Genomic DNA, 9,975 nt, shown 5'->3' with positions numbered 1-9,975 from the left:
GACACAGAAAGCTCTTCCAGCCAATGGCATCGGCCGATTCTCATGAACTGCTAGCCTCACAATGCAAGGAGCGGTGTGACACTGCAGGGAGGGGACTGTCTGCTTTCATCTGCCACTCACTGCACTGTCCTGCTAGCAGGCACATGAGAATCGGCCGACACCGTTGGCGGGAAGGAGGTACTTTTACGGGGCAAAGCCGCTTTGTTCTTGAGTTGTATGCGGTAATAGCTATCATCCGTTTGGTTCTATACAAATTTATGCCCACACGCAATTAACTTCAGAAACTGCGCTGTTCATTAGAGCTTTCATCATTGCACTCTGTGTTGCCCCGGAGCATTTCGTATCCCTGCACACATGAACACGGCGTCATCTTTGTGTAAAGTTGCTTCAAAGGGACCACATGACAAGGATGATCTGACCACATACCACAGGATTACAAAACAATAGCGTTTGCTCTTTTTTTTTTTCAACCGCCGTACAGCCAGTCAAGGACACCTCCTCCCGGTGCTCCAGGGAGACTGACCTCATGAGAATCGTGAGGCTGGACGGGCGATGCTCGGTGAGGGTTTTGCACTTTGGTCATTTCAGTCACGGATTCCGTGTTTTTGTGTATGTGAATGAGGGAGAGAGAGAGAGAAGTCGAAGATAAGTCTTTATAAAGCAAGGATGAGCAGGGTGCTACTATAGCAGGCATACTGTACTATAGTATACTATACTATACTAAACATTACAAGGAAGGCATTCTAACCACTGCTATCGTGACATGACAGATGGCTGGGAGGTGCCAACGTGACCGCTTCACATTGTGTAGTCTTAATTTTAGGCCACGGTAGATCATTTGTTCTTTACTTGCTTCTTCATCGCATCAAGGCTTTAAAGGAAAGGGCATAGGCAGTGTTTGTAGCCTATGTTTTGCGTCACTCTTCAGTCACACTAATCTTTTTTGTTCATGTTCCGCATTACAGAACAAATTCAAAGAACTATCGACCGTTTTTGACAAGACCAAGAGGTAAGCGATACAAATGAATAGATTGTTTATTTCACTTGATATATCGTTATAGTAAATTAGACGGATCAACTTCCTACTACGACGAAAGCACCTGCTTGTTTAGTCCGCATGCAAGACAAAACATGAGAGAATTTCACAGGTGTTTGTGCTTCGTGTCAGTGCGTTCTTTTTCTTTTTCACTCTTCTGCATTTCTCTCGCTTTGGTGGCTCCGTGGCAGAGGTCTAACACGGAAACGATCAGCCGCCACAATAAACACAAAAGTTGTGTCGCAAACACCACAGGCGTAGTCGATGCCACATCAGATCTACATCGTTTTCTGGCAGTTTTTTATCCCGCCTTGACTGCGCACAGTGGCTGCACACGTATTCGACGATCCAACTGCAAGGCTCTTTCGCTCGCTCCACCATATGCGGCGTCACGAGCAATGTAGTAGCTAGTCTAGAGTCGCAACCATATCAGAGACCTGCACAAATCATACGCTTCTCAGCTATGCACAGCCATCCTCCAGAATTTCATTTTGATCCAGACATCAGTGAAGGAGCGTACGCGCAACTATGCTGATAAATCAAATAGGCTGAAGGAGGCACTCGCGGCACCTCTTCACCTTTTCCTCTGTTGACAATCATGTTGTCAAATAATTCGTTTCATGGTCCCCGTTTTATACCGCTTTTTTTTTGTGCGCAACACACTTTTTTCTTATGTACTTTGCGCAGCCTTTTTACTTGGAAGAACACCAGAGTCTCATTCTGCTTCCTATTCGTGCTCGTGACACTGACGATGCTCGCCTTCTGGAAGGGGCAGGAATTCGCCGTTCAGGTCGCAGGTAAGCTCCCTGGCGCGTAGTACCGATCTTTGTATTTGGACTTATTTGTTTCATGGCAACCAGTATTAAAGGCACGTTTGCTGTTTCCACGGAGTTAGCCTTAGCGTCACACTCGTTGGTTCGCATATACGATGACGTCACGTACTATGTCGTGACTGCAAGCAGCTATGCTGAGTGATCAAAGAAGAGTAGCGCAGCCAGTGATAGCATTGTGACGCCAGGCGAACTGTCAACTACCAGACATGAAATTAACATTGTATACAGCTTTGAAAACGGGATTCGGTAAATATCTTGTACGTCGCAGTGGTAATCATCCTGCTAGTTTATTTTTGCATTACGCTATAGTCGGATACAGCTCGAGAATGCAGCGGAATTTCTCCGTCAAAAGACCCCGTTCCAGCCAGTGACGTCGGCCGATTCTGATGACCCCACTATTGTCACTAAGCAGGGAGTGGTGGATAAAAGGGGACAGTTACTTCCCCCTACGGTGGCCCCGGGATAGGCACTTGTCTCCACTTTGGCGCCGCTCCCAGCATTGTCGCGCTAGCATGGGGGATGAAATTCGGCCGACGCCATTAGCTGGAAAGTGATCTTTTTACGGAGACATGTCACTGCGTGCTTGAGCAGTATCTGACTATAGCACTGCCTATTGCCGGTGTTCTGCAACACTTATTATTCTCGAAACGTGAACTACGAATACATGTTCGCTTACATAACGCGGTGATCGCACGGCGCCTTTATAGTTATCCTGCCCCCCCCCCCCCCCCCCCACACACACAAAAAATTTGGGAGTAGTATACTGCGAAAGAGGAAAAATCGGGCTTGTTTTAGGCAGAATCATGCGCCATACTTTATTAACCGCCGGCGCAGTAGTCAGGATTTCTGATATCTATTGTTGGCAGGGGGCTCTGAACGTGACTTATAAAAAGCGCCAAATGCAATGTAAATTTTACGTCACAACTTATCACACGCTAAGACTGCACGTCGCCAATACTTCCCCAAGTTATTAATTCACAAACGCCGCAGGAGTTCGTGCTCGCACTTACGGCCGACGTCCGTTAAGGTTGCTCTGTGTTAACCCTTCGTGCGTACGCTGTTTGCAGTGACCGCCATCTTGCTGAAGGTGTTCGTTGTGGACACGGTGTTCAGGCACTTCCCCCACCTGGCGGCCAGGTACGACCTGATTGGCCGCGCCTGGAACCAGCTGCCTGTGCGCTGCCCGGAGTCTCCAACCAACGCCAGAAACGCGGATAGGCACCTGCATGTGCGTCGCGTAGCACTGGGCTCCCTTCTTTGCGTGGCGGATGCAGACCGCAGCCGCCAACCCTCGGAGGGCAGGTCTAGCTCACCGCTATTAGCCGAGCCCGAGATAGCCAGCTGATGCGCACTGTCACGGCTGGGATCCTGTGGATGCTGATTATGCCTGCTGGCAGACTAATATAAGTGCCCGATATCGTTGTCGAAGAAAGCGCTCTGTAGCGTTTCGCACACAGCGTGTCGCCAGTCGACGCTATGCCAATCGCACCCGCACTACACCGGCATCATTTCCAGCTTTTTTCTATCTTTTCATACCTCATCGAGAGGCACTCTGCAATAAAGCTGTTTTGCCGCCTCAGAATCTTCCTGTGTCTTTCTTTCCTCTACCGCCGCGACCGCAGCTAAAAAAAAGTGTTTAATAGCGGGAACGTTGCTACGGTGCGGTAGATGATGTAGCAGATAACTGCCTTTCTATATCTGCGGCTATAACTTGCTGAAGCAATACTGGAGCCTTTCAGCATCTGGTTTCACTTAAAGAGGTGCTGAAATGATTTTCAACAAAGTTGAATTAAAAGTGCCTTTTGACTTCTTTCTTGCTCTTTGACTTGTAATCATGCACGTAGAGGTGAAAACTACATCCAAGCGCCATTAATTCTCGAAAAATGTCTGCCCGTAACCACGCCCACGCAGTGGCCCCGACTTGCGCCTGCGCTTGGGCACGACAGCCGCGTCCTAAGAACTGGGCTCCGGCTCTCTAGACTAGCAGTCGGAACGCGCTCAGCTGTAGTGCAGTCGTGGTTATCCTGACAATGAAGTTTAGGAGATAGAAAACACAATTGGCGGTGGTTTAGCTCTGGTAAAACCTGGAGTGACGCGATAGCTACAGCTGGCCGAGTAAAAACGTGCTCAGTCGCATTGCAAAGTCTGTCTTTCGCCGCTGCGTTTCGCTGACCGTTCCTCCTTCATCCTCGTCCGACTTGATACGGCGCATGCTCACAGCTGTTGCATCTCGGTTTCGCCGGCGCACCGCACCGCCGGCAGCAGGAGCTGCTCCGCACCACGTGACCAGCCACGGCGCAACGCGGCCACGCTGAAGGCTACAAATGCTACCGCAATGTAGGTATCGCAAAAGCCTGCATGAGAAGGTACTCGATTGACGGCCAAGCAAAGAGGACGAAAGGCTTAGGCCACAAAGCGTTTCACATACTGGAGGTAAGTAAGCGGATTGGGCCGCATCCCGGTCACCTATGCTGTTCCTCATCCGGAGCTTCATGTTACGTAATAGTCCTGTTTTAAGCCATATACATAATACATGACCAGCCACCGTGGATCGCACCATTGCAACCACGGTGACTGCATTTACATGGAGGCGAAATGTAAAATCTCCTATTAAACTGAAACTTTGTGATCTCGTATTTTCCGTGTCGCATGCATTTCGCGACAGCGCCTATCAATGGCAATTACGAACCAGTTTTGGGAGCAAAGAAGGATGTTATTTTAAAAATTGTCGCACGGACAAGTTTATTGTCACTTACACACGGTGACACTCGCGTAGTTTGCCACGATGAACATTAGTGGCATTCACTGCAGAACAGACTCCCCGCTATATGAGATCATTACATTCAATTTGAACGCACTAAGCACTTTCCGGATGGATGGACGGGTGAAAAGTTCTGTACAATTACAGAAACTTTCGCTGTAAGCAAGCTGCGGAGCAGAAAAACACTCCTTTACCCCGTGCATTGCGTTTCAATCCGATTAAATAATTGTTATTCCCCTTCGTCTGCAGCTCCCTGGCATTTCACGCTAGCAGTTCCACAGGAATGGATTAGGAGGGGGAGGAGGATAATCGCCGAAGGGGAAGAATTGGTCGACGACATTGACTAGAGGAGCTCCTTTGAGTATCACAAACATCCACTAATTTGAAAAAGGCTTTAGTGTAATGCTCCAAAGTGACCATCGCTCATCTTCTCTGTGAGTGCCCTGCATTTGCGAGTGCAAGACATACACTGTGTTGTGCCCTGGACCACCTCGATCCTCGCCCATTAACAGAGCAAAAGATCCTCGGTCCGTGGCCACAGCAGTCGACTGCCCTCAAGGCATACAAGGCACTCTTTGCCTACTTGAGAGCGACTGGATTGAGGGACAAATTGTGACAGCGTTGTGCGTGTGTGCTTGTTATGCCTTTTTCTCCTTCTCTCTTCCTCCATTTAGTCCCCTAATTCCTCTTCCTCAGTGCAGGGTAGCCAACCGGAACCCCTTTCTGGTTAACATCCCTGCCTTTCCCTCCTCCTCTTTATCTATCTATCTATCTATCCAAAGTGACAATCCGTCTCGATGAGTGGAATGTCCGGGGGTGTAACAGGCGCGCCGGAAATGCGGGTTTTTAGGCAAAAGGACCTTGTCAAGTAGGGCCTCTCGCTGTTGCGTATTGCGCGAACCTTTGTGATGATGAGCATTTTTGCCTGGACCTACGCGTTCGCGATAGTAAATGATTGCCATTCTGTCAGCTAAGCGCCATAAACGATGGGAGAAGCAATACCTGCTTGCCTGTTCCATAAGGAATGCTTGTAAACATTAGAAGGGTTGGCAGAAATGCTACGCTTACCGGTAATATAGTGCATGACACAAATTCGTTCGGTACTTCACTCTGCGTTTCGTATCACATGTAGTGACAGTTTTCGGCTCCTTTCAGCAATGGAAAAAAAGGAAACCAAGGTCGTCGCATCTCTGTTCGCAATCAGCGCTTTTCCTCAACGCAACAACGAAACAGGATCAGTAAAAGCACACCTAACTGTCGCTAAACAATTAAGGTCTAATACATTGAATCATCCAGACAGCAATTGAATTTTTGAGCAACTAAGGCAGATGACTTCAGTCAGAAGGGCACCGATGAGGGATTCGTGGCGTATGCTGGCGGAGATATCTAGAGTCGGGATATATGTCTGGATTTTTCTGCAGCAGCGCGGCTGCTGTACTCCACCACAGTTAGACCACAGCTTAGACCACAGTTTTGTTTGTACGACCACCGGAGCACTTGTAGCTGTTCCCTTGGCTTCACCCTCGCGACAGACCACTTTTTTTTTGTTTCAGACCTTAAAGGAATACTGAGGACAACTTCATCCAATTTTTGCTCTCAAAGCCTGAGTCGCTTTGGGACGCCACACCTGATCAACCAACCAACCAAACAAACAAACAGACAAACCAACAAATCAGTGCCTTGTGTGTTCCTTATGGTGTTTATGTTTTTCATGCTGCAAAAGACAGATCAATATTTAGGAAATTGCGATAAATTATTTTCAGCCATTCTACTCAATCCAGTGATGCTTGCACCAAGGACTACTTATAGCTCTGCCTTTCTTGATTCGTAAATCGTTTTGGAATAGTTCTCGTGTACTTGTGGGAAGTAATCCGGTGGCCTAGCTTAAAAGTCGTCATAATAGCAATACAAAAGTGTCAGCTATTTACCAATATATTTCGACTCCGAATTTTCCGTGTCATTATTGTGTTCACTGCAAAATTCAATTTTGTGTCTGTTTTTTTTTGTGGAAAAAGTTACCTCATTTCAGCAAAGCTTGCCCGTGCCGAAGACGCAGGCAGCACTAGCTGGACGAAATATGCACAGAATCTTCTTGTCTCTGGGATAGAGGGGCTTTCATGGCTCACTTCCGAGTATCAGAAGCACAAAGCGCAACTATACCATTTCGGGCACCTTTAGTTTGAATTAAAACGAACTATCGTTGATCTAAACGGCATAAAAGTTTGATGTGATTTTGTTATAAATGTGATTCCTAGCCAAATCGTCATGAAATACTGTTGAAATAGGGCAAAATTCCTCTCCCAATAAGCCAAACGTATAGGAGCCACGTGAAGAAGCAAATATATTTTTGTTTTGACTCAACAGAAAACCTTTACAAGAAAAACATGCTTCCAAGGTATTTTCTGGGGCTCTGCCATTGTGCTAACTGAAACGCACCATGCGCTCAGTTAGATGTCGAATGCTCGAACGACGCTCTTTATAATACACAATATGCAATAAAGGTAAGAGAAAGAATTATGGCATACGTGTTAATTCTTTAATTTTTAGTATATGATGCTACACTTTTTTTTCACCTTTAGTTAACAAGTTCTGAAAGCAATCCAGAAAAAAATAAATGAAATCTTGGAGGTTTATTCCTTAGTCACCGTCAAATTTCGCCTTTTTTTCGAATTCCAGAGATTTCAACGCCTAGTTTATATTCAGGTGCCCGTTCTATAAGTAAATCTGGCGAATTCTTTTACGCTACCGCGCGAGCGTCGACCAAACTAACTGGCAGCGCCTTATTACGGCGCGTAGCGACGAAGCCAGCAAGAAAGCTGCGTGCGCACAAGTTTGCCCACACAACGAATGTCGTCTGCTAGGCTCTTCCCACTATCGCGACACAACCCCGGCCATGTTCTCCTCCTCTCCCTCGACTGATGACAGCCGCTTCGTGGGTAAGAGGAAGAACAGAGAACGACAGGGTGAGCAAATTGTTGTTAATGTTTTAGGCATGTCGTAAGCTCTTACTCGGCCGAAAAATTCGGTTTAGTTTATGGGGTTTAACGTCTCAAAGCGACTCAGGCTATGAGCGACGCCGCAGTGAAGGGCTCCGGAAATTTTGACCACCTGGGGTTCTTTAACGTCCACTGACATCGCACAGTACACGGGCCTCTAGGATTTCGCCTCCATCAAATTTCGACCTCCGCGACTAGGATCGAACCCGCGTCTTTCTGGACAGCAGCCGAGCACCTTAACCGCCGAGCCACTGCGGCGGCAGCAAAAATTCACTAGGAGGAATTAATTGGTGACAATGCTGCTACAGTTGTGTGCAAATTGCGTTCGCCCAGTCGAGTTCTTTTCACTAGCTGTCAAGGAGCAAGACGAATGCCCCCCACGTATCCCGGATGAAACGTGGCTGCGCATTGTGGCGCTGGCGACAGCGGAAAAATCTCAGATGGAGATAGCTAGGTAAGCTAGTCTGAGAAAGGAAACAGATAGTGGGATTATTCAGACCTTCCGTAACGCCAGCAAAAGCCAATTCTTTGCGTTTGCGTTATTCCTTTGCTTTTAGCCGTTTTCGCACAAGTCCAAGCTTACAATGTCCCTTACCTGGCCCTCAGTCATGAAGGGATCCGCAGCAGCTACAGCAACAATGACCATATCTTGCTCTGGTGTTGTCTTACGCCGTAAGTATCTGGGTGCGTCTCCAAATGCGGTCTTCATCACGGAAGGCTTGAATAATCCTATTAAATGCTGCCTTTCCCACACCAACTTCCCTAGCTATCTTCCTTTGAGATTTTTTCGCTGTCGCCAGGGCCACAATACGCAGCCGCGTTTCTCCCGGGATGCGCAGGGGAATTCTTCTTGCTAATAGACAGCTAGTGAAAGGAACTCAACGGGCGACCGCAATTTATACAACACCGTAGCTGTGCTGTCACCAATGGTGCCTTCGTTGTGAATTTTGCGGCCGAGTTAAAGCTAGTGGCATGTCTAAAACTTAATGAAAGATTTGCTCTCCCTGTTGTTCACTGCTGTTTTTATTCCCCATGACGCCGCTGTCACCAGCCGAGGGAGAGGAGGAGAACACGACCGGGGTTGCGTCTGGATAGTGGAAGAGCCTAGCAGACCACCATCGTTGTGTGGGAAAACTTGTGCGCACGGGTTTTTTCTCGCTGGCTTCGCTTCTCCGCGCCGTGATCGGGCGCTGACCAGTAGTTCTGTCATCGTTCGCGCGGTACTGTTAAGGAACTGGCCGGGTGTATATATTTTGCCAGCGATAGTAAAATGGACGGAATAATGCTGAGAAAACATTTCAGCCACAGGTCCTTACTTCTTCTTGTTCCATTATTTTCCTAAGAACTGCACTTATTGGCATAACTCAATTTTGTCAGCAATGGGCGATGTTTTTTTTTTTTTGCTTCAAGATAAAGGAGGCAAAATATGTTGCATTGCTTCGAGCAGAAAAGTTTGCACAAAATTACTGCAAAATTAATTTGGTCATACAAAATTTAATTTTATTTTCTGCATGGATGGAAACTATTGATTTTGCGAAATCGCTAAATCGACGTTTTCGACCTAATGTGCTATAAGATTTTTCTAGAGAAGTACAGCGTTTTTGCAAAACTGATAATGATTGCCTTGTGTTCTGCGTGTTTGCCAGTCACAAATAAAAATTTCATTGCAGGAAAAAAGAGGGTCATTGCACCTCGATTATCTTTCTTATCTGAGCACAACCATAGATTATATACTTAAAGATTAGCACTTGAATTATTGAAATCATAGACGTCATGTGCCGGAAAACTTCTAAAGAACATTATACGTTTCGGTTCAGAACTGGCCACAGACTCAAAACACTACACGCCGTAGCACTTCTGCCGTAGCAAGTTTTCGGGGTCTGATTTATGGCAGTCGGGCTTTAATTTTGAAAATGCGACATTGACTAAAAATGAGTATTTAAAACTTATTTTCTTAATCGACTGCCACATTCTGCAGAACACCGAGTTTGTAGTGGGTGCCAAGCCTCTGATGGTAGAATTAAGAAACGTTTATGCAGCGCTCATTATCTTAAAACTTGACTCGGAAAAAAAAAAGACTCTGCATGCTGGTTAAATTTGCATCCCAAGGAACGAAAGGACGCCATCAGCGGGACATGCGTATAGACAAGGCGAGAGTGCTGGAACTCAAATACCCTCCTGCGAAATTTTGGAAATGCTTTTATATCCGTAGCTTCCTCGGAAGAAAACACCGAAAGGCCATCCTTTGTACAGTCTGCAAAAGACTGAGGTGGGACAGATGACCTATGTAGGGGCCCTCAACACCAAAACACCGAGCTACGCCACTAGTGCAGTGGTGTTCACTAGAGA

The sequence above is a fragment of the Amblyomma americanum genome, chromosome 5 (genome assembly GCF_052857255.1).
Source record: "Amblyomma americanum isolate KBUSLIRL-KWMA chromosome 5, ASM5285725v1, whole genome shotgun sequence".
Lineage (NCBI taxonomy): Eukaryota > Metazoa > Arthropoda > Arachnida > Ixodida > Ixodidae > Amblyomma > Amblyomma americanum.
Note: the sequence above shows the minus strand (reverse complement) of the source record.